Here is a 13,685-nt window from a genome sequence, read left to right as displayed (position 1 = left end):
ACACTCCTTCTGACCCCTTTCCCTTCTCTTCACCTTCTGGAATGCCTATAATACGTATGTTTGAGCGTTTTGCATTGTCATTCAGGTCCCTAAATCCTAATTGGATTTTTTCTATCTTCTTATTGACCCCTTCTACTATCTGTTTGATTTCTGAGGTACTGTCTTCCACATCACTAATTCTCTGCTCTGTCTCTTCTAGTCTGCTGATATTTGCTGCAAGTGTATTTTTGATTTCTTGAACTGTGGTGTTCATTCCCATCATATCTGTTATGTTTTTGCGTATGTCTGCAATTTCCCCTCCAAGTGATGTCTTCATGTTGTTAACCTCTTTCATTACTGCATCAAATTTGTCGGTGATGAATGTTCTGAGTTCTTTCATTGCTTGTGCCAAGTTTTGCTCCCCTTCGTGCTTATTGGTTTGTTGATTGGATTCAGTCATGTTTTCCTGATTATTGGTTTGGTTTGTAGATTTTTGTTGCTTTCTGGTCATCTCTTTATTTTGACGAATTTAATCAGTTCCTTAGCTTCTTTGTCTGCTTTTGGAGGTTAATTAGTTGTTATTTTTGCATAGGTGTTATATCTTCTCTTTGTCACTTTTTTCTTCTTCTCAAGTTACTTGTTGGTTAAGTTCACTTTAGAAGAAAGTATTAGTGTTGGGAAAAGGCAATTGTGTCAGCAAGGGTAAAGTGTAAAGTGGTATTGGTAATGTATGTTAACAAAGCAAGAATATGAGATCTGGGAGGATGGAGGTTAGATTCATGTAGATTGTATAGAGTTATAGCTGTAGGTAGAGTATCTTTTACGAAGTAGATGACTGAATATAGGCGGAATATGGTATGACCTACAAAGCTATTGTTTTCATTAGAGAAGGAAAAAGAAAAGAAAGGTAATAGTTTCAAGAGTGGATAACAGACAGAAAACAGAACAAAGGTATTAGAAATTAAGAGTTAGACACTTTGTGGATCAAAGAATGGGAGGTGGGGGGTGGAATATAGGAGAGACAGTAGATGATAGTGGTTATCAAGATGCAGGGGAAGAGGGATAGTGTAGGTAGCCTAAATCAGTTCACACAGAAATGAGGCAGTGGAGGATGGGAAAACCCAGCAAATGTGAGGTGTTCCCTGTAGCACGTAATGTGTACTTGAATTAAAATAAAATAAGTGGAAAATGAGGGACAAGAGGGAAAGAGAGAACCGAAAAAAAAAAAAACACTAATTATAATAAAGAAAAAAAGAAAGACAAGAAGAAAGAACAGATGGGGGGAGAGAGATACAGGTATACACGTGTCACAATTGCAACACTATCTAAAACAACAACCAAAAAAACCCCTAAATATCTGTATAAAAAAAAAAAAAAAAAGGACTTTGGGGGAGACGCTAGGAGAAAAGCCTAGGGGATAATGCAATATTAGCAATCAGGGCGTCAAAAAGAGTAAAAAATAAGATAAAGTGAAAATAAAAACAAAACAATATGAACCATTAAAGATAAAACGCAAACGTTGAGGTCCAGGGCACTCAAGGACCCCAGGTAGACCCCAGAGCGTGATGGATTCAGGGGTGGAAAGTCTGAGACACTGAAGACTCAAGAGGTGTGAGTCTGGGTTGTGGACCGCCAGAGTTCAGGGGACCCAGACCTGGCAAGCTCAAATCTGGTCCACAGAAAGCTTAGGAGCCCCGCAGTGCAACACAGCCCCCAGGGATCCCTGTAGCTGGGTGCCAGCCCTGTGGGGGAAGCCAGATCCTCGAATTTTATATTGAATTTCTGATCCCTGAAATTCACCTAACTCCTCAGGGTATCAGCCTTTGGACAGCTCCCTCCCTGTGCTCCCTCGCAACGGCCACTTGAGGGCGCCTCTACACCACGGCCAGTTCAATGACCCAGATCCCAAGCCCCGCCGGGTGGGGTGGGCTTCAGCTGGAAACGCCGAAAACAGACTCTAAGATCCGAAATCCCAAACTTCGCAAAATATCCTCCAATCAGCTTCCAGACGTGTCCTCCTCCCTCACTGCACCCTACAACAGTCTCCCAATTGTGTCCCCTTATTGTCCAAAATCCAATTCCTTTGCAGATCGGCAGCCGGACCTGTGGGGATGGGGCTCCAGGCGGAAGCACTACCCCCCCTGTCCCGCGACCAAAAACGTCCCCCGCTTCACAAGAAAACACCGTCTGTCTCCCCAAATCAATCTGCAAAGGAGTCTTATCCCAACAATCCCTCACCAGCCAGCCCAGTATCCGCGAATTTCTCAGCACCGCAAAGCCTCTAGTAAAAGGAAAAAAAAAACAAAAACCCTGGCCGCCGCGGCTCCGGAGCTTCAGGAGCACCCGCTACTGCGGCTCCGCCCACCCAAGGAGGGAACTTCCCGAGCCCAGCTGGGACCTCCGTTTATATATTATAGATGTATCCTCTCTGTTACCTTCCCACCGAATTGACTTCCAGACACCTTCCAACCAGCAAAAATCCCCGAAACAGCGCGGTCTCAAAGAGCCTTCAACGCTGCCCAGCCGCCCCCTGCAGAGACACTACCAGGCAAGCTCACGCAGCCACCATCTTGCCGAAAAGCCTCAGGTACCTCATATTTTTGATGTAACATTTAAAAATAAAGAGAAAAAAATGAAATACAACAGCAATATATAGAGATCAGCCATCTTTAAGCAAAATCGATGGTGCTACAGGATCAGGCACAGAAACTGCAGTCAGCTGTTCAACCAGACCACTCAAGAGCTGGTGGCACATTTGGAACCACTGTATCACCTTCATTTTGTTATTCTTCAGCCATAATAATGACATGGACTTTGGTGGCATATTTTGGTCACAACAAGAAATAAACAGATTGTTAAGTGAAGTTTCAAGACTTGAGTCTGAAGTTGGCCATTGGAGGCATTTTGCTCAGAAATGAGAAAAAAATAGCTCTAATCAATTGAAATCTGAAAACAGCAAAATACTGTCAAGTAGCTTAAACAGAACTTAAGTCAAGAAATTGATGACCATCAATATGAAATCTCAGTATTGTAGAATGCACATCAACAGAAATTGACAGAAATAAGTCATTGGCATTGAGAAGAATTAAATGACTATGCAGAATGAATTGAAGAACTTAAAAATCTGTTACAACAGATGGTGCACGAATTGGAGTAACTGAGCACTCTAAAATTCATGAGATACAAAAATCTACTCAAATTCTACAAACTGAAAAAGTACGGTGTATGAAAAAAATTGAACTGGAGGATAGAGTAAATGACAGAAATGAAAAATTATCTTCTGCAGAAAATGAAAGGGATATTTTAAGAAGGGAACAAGAATTGCTAAATGTGGAAAAGAGACTGATAATTGAAGAATGTGACAGATTCAAACTATAATTTAGGAAATTACAATCTTATAATATGAAGCAAAGTGTTACTGCAACAGAAAAGGAAAGAACTCTTCTCTACTCATCAATGGCAGAAGTGTTCAGACTATAAGAAGTACTGACTGAGGCTGAAAATGAAATAATGAGATGGAGTAGTTTAAACCAGGGTAACAATTTGAAGGCAATCTGAACCTTAAAAAGCATATCCAAACATTAGAAAAAGAGAAACATTCCTGGGTCAAGAAAAGGAAGAACTTCAAACATCACTTAAAATTGAACAATGAATTTGAAGTTGTTAAAAGTACAGCTATAAGAAGTATCAATTTGGATTCAGAATTAAATGACTTGAGAGTTACTTTGGAAGCAAAGGAAGAAGAACTAAATCAGAGCATTACTGTAAAGTAATTTTCTAACTAAGTCAGAAAAATTTATCTAAGTTAGAAAAATTGAAAAAAAAACAAGAAGTCAAAGAGCACATGGTTTTTTCTTTTTTAAAGATTTATTTAATTTATTTATTTCTCTCTCCTCCCCCCCCCAGTTGTCTATTCTCTGTGTCCATTCACTGTGTTCTTCTGTGTTCGCTTCTATCCTTATCAGTGGCACTGGGAATTTTTGTCTCCCTTTGTGGTGTCATCTTGTTGTGTCAGCTCTCCGTGTGTGTGGCACCTTTCTTGGGCAGGCTGCACTTTCTTTTGCACAGTGTGGCTTTCCTTATGGGGCACAACCCTTGTGTGTGGGGTTGCCCTACACCAGGGACACCCCTGTGTGGCAGGGCACTCCTTGTGTGCATCAGCACTGCAAATGAACCAGCTCCACACAGGTCAAGAACACCCGAGATTTGAACCATGGATCTCCCATGTGGTAGGCAGACGCCTTATCCATTGCACCAAGTCTGCTTCCCCAAAGCTCGTGGTTTTGATGAAAGATCAACTATCAGAAAAACAAAACAAAGGAGAGAGCATCATCAGTAAATTAAAACAAGATCTGGATGATGAAAAAAGAGCTTGCCAACTTGAAGATGATAAAATGAACATTACTAAAGAATTAGATATACAGAATGAAAGGTTAATTCAAAGTGAACTTATCCTTAACATGCAATCAACCCAAGAGAAGATTGAGGATAAATGAGAAGATTTAGTAAACCAACTAAAAATATCACAAAACTATAATGTAAATATTCAGAAGGAGAATGATCAACTTAAGGAACTACTTAGACAAAGTGAGGAGGAAGTTTCTAGGGTCAGGAATGAGTTAACTAAGTGTCTTAAGCAAAACTGCAGTAGTAATTTTAAGGATAATTTACCTAAAGAAAGGGAAGCTGAAGTTAGAAACTTAAAACAAAATCTTTCATAAATGGAAGTGCTCAATGAAAATTTTAAGAAACTTGATTTTGATGTCAAAAAGAAAAATGAAAAAGTGGTTTTAGCATGTGAAGGTGTAAGACGTCAGCTGGAAGAATCCGTTAGTGATACCAATCAGATTTCTCCAGTGAAAAATGTCATTGTGGAGGCTTTAAGAATGGAAAAAGGACAGTTAGAAACAGAATTGTGTCAAGCCAAAAAGAGGCTGTTGGAAGAAGCAAACATGTATGAACAAACCATTGGGGAACTGTCTAATGCATGTAACCTGACTAGCTTGGCTGTACAGCAGGAACATGAGCATTTAATTAAACTCAGTCAAGAGGACTTTGAAATATCAGAACTCAAAAAGAATATTGAGCAGATGGATTCAGATTGTAAAGTAACTAAAGAAATTTTGTCATCTGGTTTAGAAGAACAGAAGCAATTGGGCCAACTTATAAAAGAGAAAGAAATTTCTATTGAAAAACTTAAAGAAAGAAGTTCAGAGTTTCAGGAGGGATTAGATAAATGCACTCAAGCCTTAAGGAAAAATGAAATTTTGCAACAAACCATAGAGGAAAAAGACAGAAGTCTTCTATCCATGAAAGAAGAAAACAATCATCTACAAAAAGAACTGGAAAGCCTTAGGGAACAGCAGAGCCAAGCTCTACCTATGGCTGAGCCCAAATCTCTAGATATTATTATAAAACTGGAATTGGAGGTATCTCAACTGAAAATAATAATGGGTGATCTTGAAGAAGAAAGAAAACCTCATTAAAATATAATTGACTTTCCTCTACCCCTCAACTTCCTTTAAATTTATCATCCAGTCTCTAGCTCTCTGAGACAGCTTGGTTTACTTATTTCACGTCAGAGAGGTCATGTAGTATTTATCCTTCAATGCCTGGGTTGCTTCACTCAACATAAAGTTCTCAAGGTTGAATCTCTGTACTGTCCATGTGACAGCCAGGCCCTGGTCCTCAGCAGAGTTATAGCTCCTACCCTCTGGTTTGTTGGACTTACCCTGGCCACCTGACAGGGAGGTGAAGAGGATCAACCACCACACCAGAGAGCCAAGAGTGCTTACAACTGCAAGCAGGAGAATTGCATCCATCATCCATGTGGAATCTAAACCCCCTCTTGAAGTAAAGATGTACTGGACATAACCATTACAGGGTCCACAGGATGGAGCAATAGAGTATGGATTAGAGTGGACTTACTGGTGTTCTTCTGGGGAACTATTGTGATTAGCAAGAGAAGAATATGTAGTAGTGTGGTGGAGAGGGTGGCCACGGTGGCTGCTGATGGTAGGGAGATGGAAGAAGAGATATGGTGTGGGGGCATTTTCAGGATTTGGAGTTATACTAGATGGTGCTGCAGGGATGGATGCTGGATGTTGTGTGTCCTGCTGTGGCCCACTGGGTGGATTGGGGTAGAGTGTGGACTACAATGTGGACCACTGTCCATGTGGTGCAGTGGTGCTCCAGAATGTATTTGCCAGGTGCAGTGGATGTGCCATGATGATGGAAGAGGTTGTTGATGTGGGAGGGGTGGGGTGGGTGGGGGAGTATATGGGGACCTCATATTTTTTAATGCAACATTAAAAATAAAATAAATAAGAAAAAAATTTAAAAATAAAGCTACAGATGACAGGGGGAAAAAAAGACAATTGAAGATCAAAACCAGAGTAAGATGCAACTACTTCAGTCTTTACAGGAGCAAAAAAGGAAATGGATGATTTTAAATACCAGCATGAGCAAAGGAATGACAACATATTCAGCTCTTTTTAGAGAAAGATGGGGAAATTATGAATTTTCAAAAAACAGTTGAACAAGTCAGAACCCAGTTGCATGAACAAAGACAGGGCATTCAAACTGAGAATTCTTACATTTTCTAGAAACAAAAGTTCAGAGCCTTAATATAAAAACTGGAAGTGAAATGGATAATTTATCTAAAGCTGAAATTGAAAGATTAAAAAGGATAAAAGAACAAGAAATGTAGATTAAACTTCTAAATGAAAAGAGCATATCTTTAACAAAAGAGATTTTTAAAAATTGCAAAATGGGACTTCCTCAAAATTAAAGCCTTCTGCACCTCAAAGGAGTTTGTCAAGAAAGTGAAAAGAGAGCCTACACAATGGGAGAAAATATTTGGTAACCATATATCTGATGGAGACTTATAACCTGCATATATAAAGAACTCCTATATCTTGAAAATAAAAAGACAAACAACCCATTTAAAAAATGGGAAAAAGATTTAAACAGACACTTCTCCAAAGAAGAAATACAAATGGCTAAAAAGCACATGAAAAAATGCTCCAAATCTCTACCTATCAGGGAAATGCAAATCAAAACTACAATGAGATACCAACTTACTCCCATAAGATTGGCAGCTATGAAAAAAACAGAAGAATACAAATGCTGGAGAGGATGTGGAGGAATGGGAACACTCATCCACTGCTGGTGGGAATGTGGAAGGATCCAGCCATTCTGGAGGACAGTTTGTCGGTTTCACAAGAAACTAGCCATAGTTTGCCATATTATCCAGCAATTCCACTGGTGGGTATATACCCAGTAGAACTGAAAACAAGGACACAAACCGATATGTGCACACCAATGTCTATAGCAGCATTATTCACTATTGCCAAAAGTTGTAATCAACCCAAATGCCCATCAACAGATGAATGGATAAATAAAGTGTGGTATATACATACAATGGACTACTACTCGGCTTTAAGAACAAATACACTACAAACACACGTGATAACATGGATGAATCTTGAAAACCTTATGTTGAGTGAAGCAACCCAGGCATCGAAGGACAAATACTACATGACCTCAATGATATGAAAGAAGTAAACCAAGCTGCCTCAGAGAGTTAGAGACGGATGATAGGCTTAAGGGAAATTGGGGGTAGAGGAAGGATGTAAGCTGACACCTACATGGGTGAAATCTACGATAAGCTGGAGGTAAGTATTTGTGCAAGGAAGGGATAAAATTGGGGCATAGGGTTACCTTTGGGTGAAGCTTTGCAGGTTTTAGGGGGGCCAGAGATGGGAGGATGGGCCCAAGAAATTGGGGGGAGGGTGGGGCAACATACGAACATAGGAGATTGTCAGGTATTTGGTTGAGAGTATAATGCTGAGAAAATGTTTTAAAAAATATAATAAGGAAAGTTACCTGTTTAAGATGCTTAAAAGGGATAATCTGAAGCAGGACAGGCTCCTAGGGAATATGTGAATGCTCATTTTGCCATAGTGGGTTATATCATTGGATAGAGACCCATATAATGAGAGTGAAGGTATACCCACATCCTGGGGAAGACTGATGTCCTCAAATAGAGGGAATTGTATCTCTCAAGAGAAATGGTGGCTCCCAGTGCACTAGGGCAGTTGAGCATGTCAAGCCCTCAACAGTGTTGCAAGTATCTCTGAACATGGCCCTTCAAGCAATGGAGATTGACTGTTACTGTGGGCCCTAAGGGGAGGGGGAAAGAGGTATTGAATAGATGGAATCAATGTAACTGTGTGGGCAATAGAAGTGTTCCACAAGGTTACTCAAGGATGGATATAAGACATGTAAAATTACACCAAAAATATATAGGGGCTGATAGGCTAAAACATAAGTCATAATGTAAAACATAAGATAACTAAAAATTTAGAAAATTGTGTAGTCTAAAATATAAACCACAATGTAAACACAAATGTTTCCTTGTTTGAGAGCTATTGTCTCAATATCTGTACATCAGTTTCAGTAAATATAGTATGGATATGTAAAAAGATTATTGCTGTGGAAGGGAAAAGGCTTTATGTTGGATATGTGGGAGTACTGTATATTGCACACATGAATTACTGTGATCTAAAACTTTTGTGAAGATAAGCTTAATAATTAGCAAAAAGTAAAGAAAAAGATAGGATGTAGACACAGGAAAAGACGGAAGTAGTTGCCTTGCCAATTTGCATACACGGCAACACTTATTGCAGTGATGGAAGGCAAACATCAAAAACAAAGCTTTTGCATTTTTAAATTTTTTGATACCCTAATTTATTTTTACCTTAATTTTTCTAAATTAATATGTATTCGCATATCTAACCTTTAAACTCATCACTGTATTCCATTTTACTATTAATGGAACCTGGCAATATATTTGGCTTCCCTTTTGTAGAAATGTTGGATCACAGAGAGGTTCAACAATGGCAGGGGAGGAATACTGGTGTGGTATGTTACTGACAGGGGACAAATGGTTGGCAGGGAGTTCTACATGGCATATATCCAGGGTACATAAAAATGTTTGGATATTTTCATACTGGAAACAATTAAAAACAACAACTGAGGGAGTGCTGAGTTCCTAGCCAGGGGAGCTCTATCACAGTCCCTAAAGGAACATCAACAATCCCCCAAGTGCAACTGCAAAGATAAAAAAAGGAAGGTGCAACAATGAGCCCTTGATACTAATGACTATACTTATAAGCCTGCGCACCTGAAATAAGAACAAGGCCTAGAGCTGCAGGGTGCCTAAGAGTTACCTCCTGAGAGCTTCTGTGTTGCTCAAATGTGGCCAGTCTCGAAGCCAAACTCAGCATGTAAATGTGTTGCCTTCCCCCCCCCCCCCACCATTGAACATGACTCCCGGGCATGAGCCTCCCTGGTGCCAAGGGATCACTACCAAGTACCAGCTGATGATGTAACTAGAAAATGATCTTGAATAAAAGGGTTAACTCAGACCAGCAGAATATCTCAATCTATATATAATACCACGAGATAAAAATGCTTTTTGACCAGAATCAAAGGGGGAAATGGAAAGGAAAGATGAGTTTATTTGTCTATGAGTCTCCAAAAAGAGCCGGGAGGTTATCAGAGGGGTTGCCCTTATGCACACCTCAGCAGAGTCCCAGAGACAGATAAAGTAGATACAACCCCAGGTATTGGTTTTTCTGAGTGCTACAGAGACCCACAGGTTCTATGGTCATGGCAGATGGAGTGCTGTGCCATGTCAGTTGGCCCTACTTTGGAGTTTGTGTTTCTGTGTGATGGAGCTGGACTCAGATGTGATCTTTGTTCACAAGCCTCTCCTGTTACTTTTACTGGAACTGTAGTTGGTGCTGGGGTTTAAGATATACCCAGGGGACCTGAATCTCTGGACTGACCATGTGATAGCCAGGCCCTGAGCCTCAACAGACTTCAGCTCCTACACTCTGGTTTATTGGACTTACTCCACTCAGCTTACATGGAGTTGAGGAATGTCAACCACCACACCAGGGAGCCAAGAGTGCTTACAACTGAAAGCAGGAGGATTGCATCCAGCATCCACGTGGAATCTAGGCCCCCTCTTGATATAGATGTGGAGTGGACACAACCATTCCAAGGGCCACAGGATGGAGGAATAGAGTATGGATTAGAGTGGACTTACTGATATTCTATTTATGAACTATTGTGATTAGTAATCAAAGAAAATATGGCATTGGTGTGGAGAAAGTGGCCATGGTGGCTGCTGGGGATAGGGAATGGGAGGAAGAGATGAGATGTGGGGGCATTTTCAGGACTTGGAGTTATGTTGGGTGGTTTTGCAGGGACAGTTACTGGACATTGTATATCCTCCCATGGCCCACTGGGTGGACTGTGGGAGAGTGTGGGCTATGATGTGGACCCTTGACCATGAGGTGCAGTGGTGCTCAGAGATGTATTCACCAAATGCAATAAATGTCTCATGATGATGTAGGAGATTGTTGTTATGGGGGGAGAAGCGGGGTGAGGGGGGTGGGGGGTATATGGGGACCTCATATTTTTTGAATATAATATTAAAAAAATAAATAAAAACAAAAACAACTGTCCAAAGATGAGGTTGGTAAAGTCAGATAATCCAGCAGGAAGATTTGGAAATACAAGGTCTTCATGCAAGAAACTCTTCAGTTTCATACACCCACAATGTCATTTACCTTCAACAACAACTGCAGGCCCATGCCCTGGAAAGAGAACAAATATTAGCTGTTTTGAATGAGAAGACTAGGGAAAATGGCCACCTAAAAAGGGAATATTACAAATTGATGGACATAGTTGCTTCCAAAGAAGAAGCCATTATTAAGCTGCAAAATGAAAATAAAACATTGTCCACTAGATTTGAAAGTAGTGGTCTGGATATGTTTAGAGAAACTGTGCAGAATTTATCATATGTTATTCAAGAAAAATATATTGAAATAGATGCATTAAGTCAGAAATGTCAGACTTTATTGACTGTTTTATTGACATTCAACACAGGTAATAAGGTTGGAGGAGTTAATAGTAATCAATTTGAAGAGCTACTACAGGAATGCAATAAATTAAAACAACAAATAAAGAAAATGGAATAGTGGGAACAGCAAGTGATGACCACAGTACAAAATATGCAGCATGAGTCAGCCCAAATTCAGGAAGAACATCATCAACTTCAGGTCCACGTTTTGATTGATAGTGATAATTCTAAATTACAGGTAGATTGCACTGGCCTAATCTTAAATTATGAGCAGAATGAGACCAAATTCAAAAATTTTCATCAGGAATTAGTACAAGTTCAGCAGAGCCTTTGGCCAGCTTTGCAAAATTCAAGGACCATCTTTTAGGAAGACTTGATAATATTTTACCACAGCTCTCCTCTGGTCCATCACTTTTTTCACAGTCAGCAGAATCTTTTGGGGCAGTTAAGTCTGATATAGTGAGTGAGTCTTCTAAATTACTTCAACAAGTGTTAGAAGAGTTAAGAAAATCACTGTAGGGAAGCGGACTTGGCCCAGTGGATAGGGCCTCGTCTACTATATGGGAGGTCCGTAGTTCAAACCCTGGGCCATCTTGACCCTTGTGGAGCTGGCCCACACACAGTGCTGATGCATGCAAGGAGTGCTGTGCCATGCAGGGGTGTCCCTGCATAGAGGAGCCCCATGCACAAGGAGTGCACCCCGTAAGGAGAGGCACCCAGCAAAAAAGAAAGTTCAGCCTGCCCAGGAATGGCACTGTACACACGGAGAGCTGACACAAGATGATGCAACAAAAAAAGAAAGATTTCTGTGCCACTGACAACAGAAGCAGACAAAGAAGAACATACAGCAAATGGACACAGAGAGCAGACAACTGGGGCAGGGGGGAAAGGGGAGAAGGGGAAAGAAATTCTTAAAAAAAATCACTGCAGAAAAAAGATGCTACAATTAAAATTCTACAAGAAATTAATCACAGATTATCTGATTCAATTGCTGCCACCTCAGAGCTAGAAAGAAAAGAAAATGAACAAAGCGATTCAGAAATTAAGCAGATAAAGGGAAAACAAGATGTTCTACAAAAGTTATTTAAAGAAAAAGAACTCTTAATCAAATCCAAAAGTCATCAGTTACTTTCTTAAATGAAAATTCACTAAGAAAATGAAGGGAAACGAAATTTTGAGGCAGGCAGTGATAAACCTGAAGGAATGAATAATAATTTTAGAAATGGACATTTGTAAACTAAAACAGGAAAATGAAAACATAATAGAAACATCTAGGGCAAAGGAAAACAGAATATCAAGCCTTACAAGAGACTAACATTAAGTTTTACATGACGCTGCAAGAAAGGGAGTTTGAATGCCTGGCAATGAAGGAGAAGGCTCTTCTTTTGAGCAACTATCAAAAGAAAACACACAGGACAAGACTGGGGAGTTAAATGAGCTTTTTTTTTTTCATTGGCTAGTTTGAATACATCTCAATATTTTATTTCAAATATATTTTTTCAAATTCTTCTCAATTATTCATTTTTTAAAAGATATTACATTAAAAAAATATGAGATCCCCATTCACCCCCACCTCCCCCCCCACCACTCCCCCCACAGGAACCCTCTCCCCCATCATCATGACACATCCATTGCATCTGGTGAGTACATCTCTGGGCATCACTACACCCCATGGCCTGTGGTCCACACCATAGCCCACACTCTTCCACGTTCCATCCAGTGGGCCATGGGAGGACATACAATGTCCAGAAATTGTCCCCGCAGCACCACTCAGGACAACTCCAAGTCCCGAAAATGCCTCCACATCTCATCTCTTCCTCCCATTCTCTATCCCCAGCAGCCACCATGGCCACTTTCTCCACACCAATGCCACATTTTCTCGATTGTTAACCACAATAGTTCATGAATAGAATATCATTAAGTCCACTCTAATCCTTACTGTATTCCTCCTTCCTGTGTCCCTTGGTTTGGTTGTGTCCATCCCACATATATGCCAAGAGGGGGCTTAGATTCCACATGGATACTGGATGAAATCCTCCTGCTTTCAGTTTTAGGCACTCTAGGCTCCATGGTGTGGTGGTTGGCATTCTTCAACTCCATGTTAGCTGAGTGGGGTAAGTCCAATAAACCAGAGTGTAGGAGCTGAAGTCTGTTGAGGCTCAGGAACTGGCTATCATATTGTCAGTCCAAAGATTCAAATCCCCTAGATATATCTTAAACCCCAGCACCAACTACAATTCCAGTAAAGCAGCATGAAAGGCTTGTGAAAAGAGATCCCATCTGAGTCCAGCTCCATCACACAGAAACACCAACTCCAAAGAAGGGCCATCTGACATGGTAGTGAACTCCATCTGCCATGACCATAGAACCTGTGGGTCTCTTTATCCCTCAAAAGAACCAATACCTGGGGCTGTATCTACTTTATCTGTCTCTGAGACTCTGCTCAGGTGTGCATAAGGGCAATGCTTCTGACAACCTCTAGACTCTTTTTCAGAGACTCACAGCCATATGAACTCATTTGTCCTTTCCATTTCCCCCTTACTTTAGGTCAAATAGCATTTTTAACTCCTGTTATTATATGTAGACAGGGATATTCTGCTGGTCCACATTGAACCTTTAATTCAAGGTCATTTTCTAGTTACATCATCAGCTGGTACTTGGTAGTGATCCCTCGATGCCAGGGAGGCTCATCCCCAGGTGTCATGTCCCACGCTGGGAAGAAGGTATTGCATTTACATGCTGAGTCTGGCTTTGAGACTGGCCACATTTG

The 13,685-nt window shown here is 40.5% G+C and overlaps 1 pseudogene; it reads left to right on the top strand.

Annotated features, from left to right (window-relative positions):
- Positions 1-12,380, top strand: part of LOC101433407 (thyroid receptor-interacting protein 11-like) — a 71,083-nt pseudogene extending 58,703 nt beyond the window's left edge.
- The last annotated feature ends 1,305 nt before the right edge of the window (positions 12,381-13,685 follow it).

This window comes from Dasypus novemcinctus, chromosome 19 (assembly GCF_030445035.2).
Source record: "Dasypus novemcinctus isolate mDasNov1 chromosome 19, mDasNov1.1.hap2, whole genome shotgun sequence".
In the NCBI taxonomy this organism is placed as follows: domain Eukaryota; kingdom Metazoa; phylum Chordata; class Mammalia; order Cingulata; family Dasypodidae; genus Dasypus; species Dasypus novemcinctus.
This window is presented reverse-complemented; position numbering and strand designations above follow the sequence as displayed.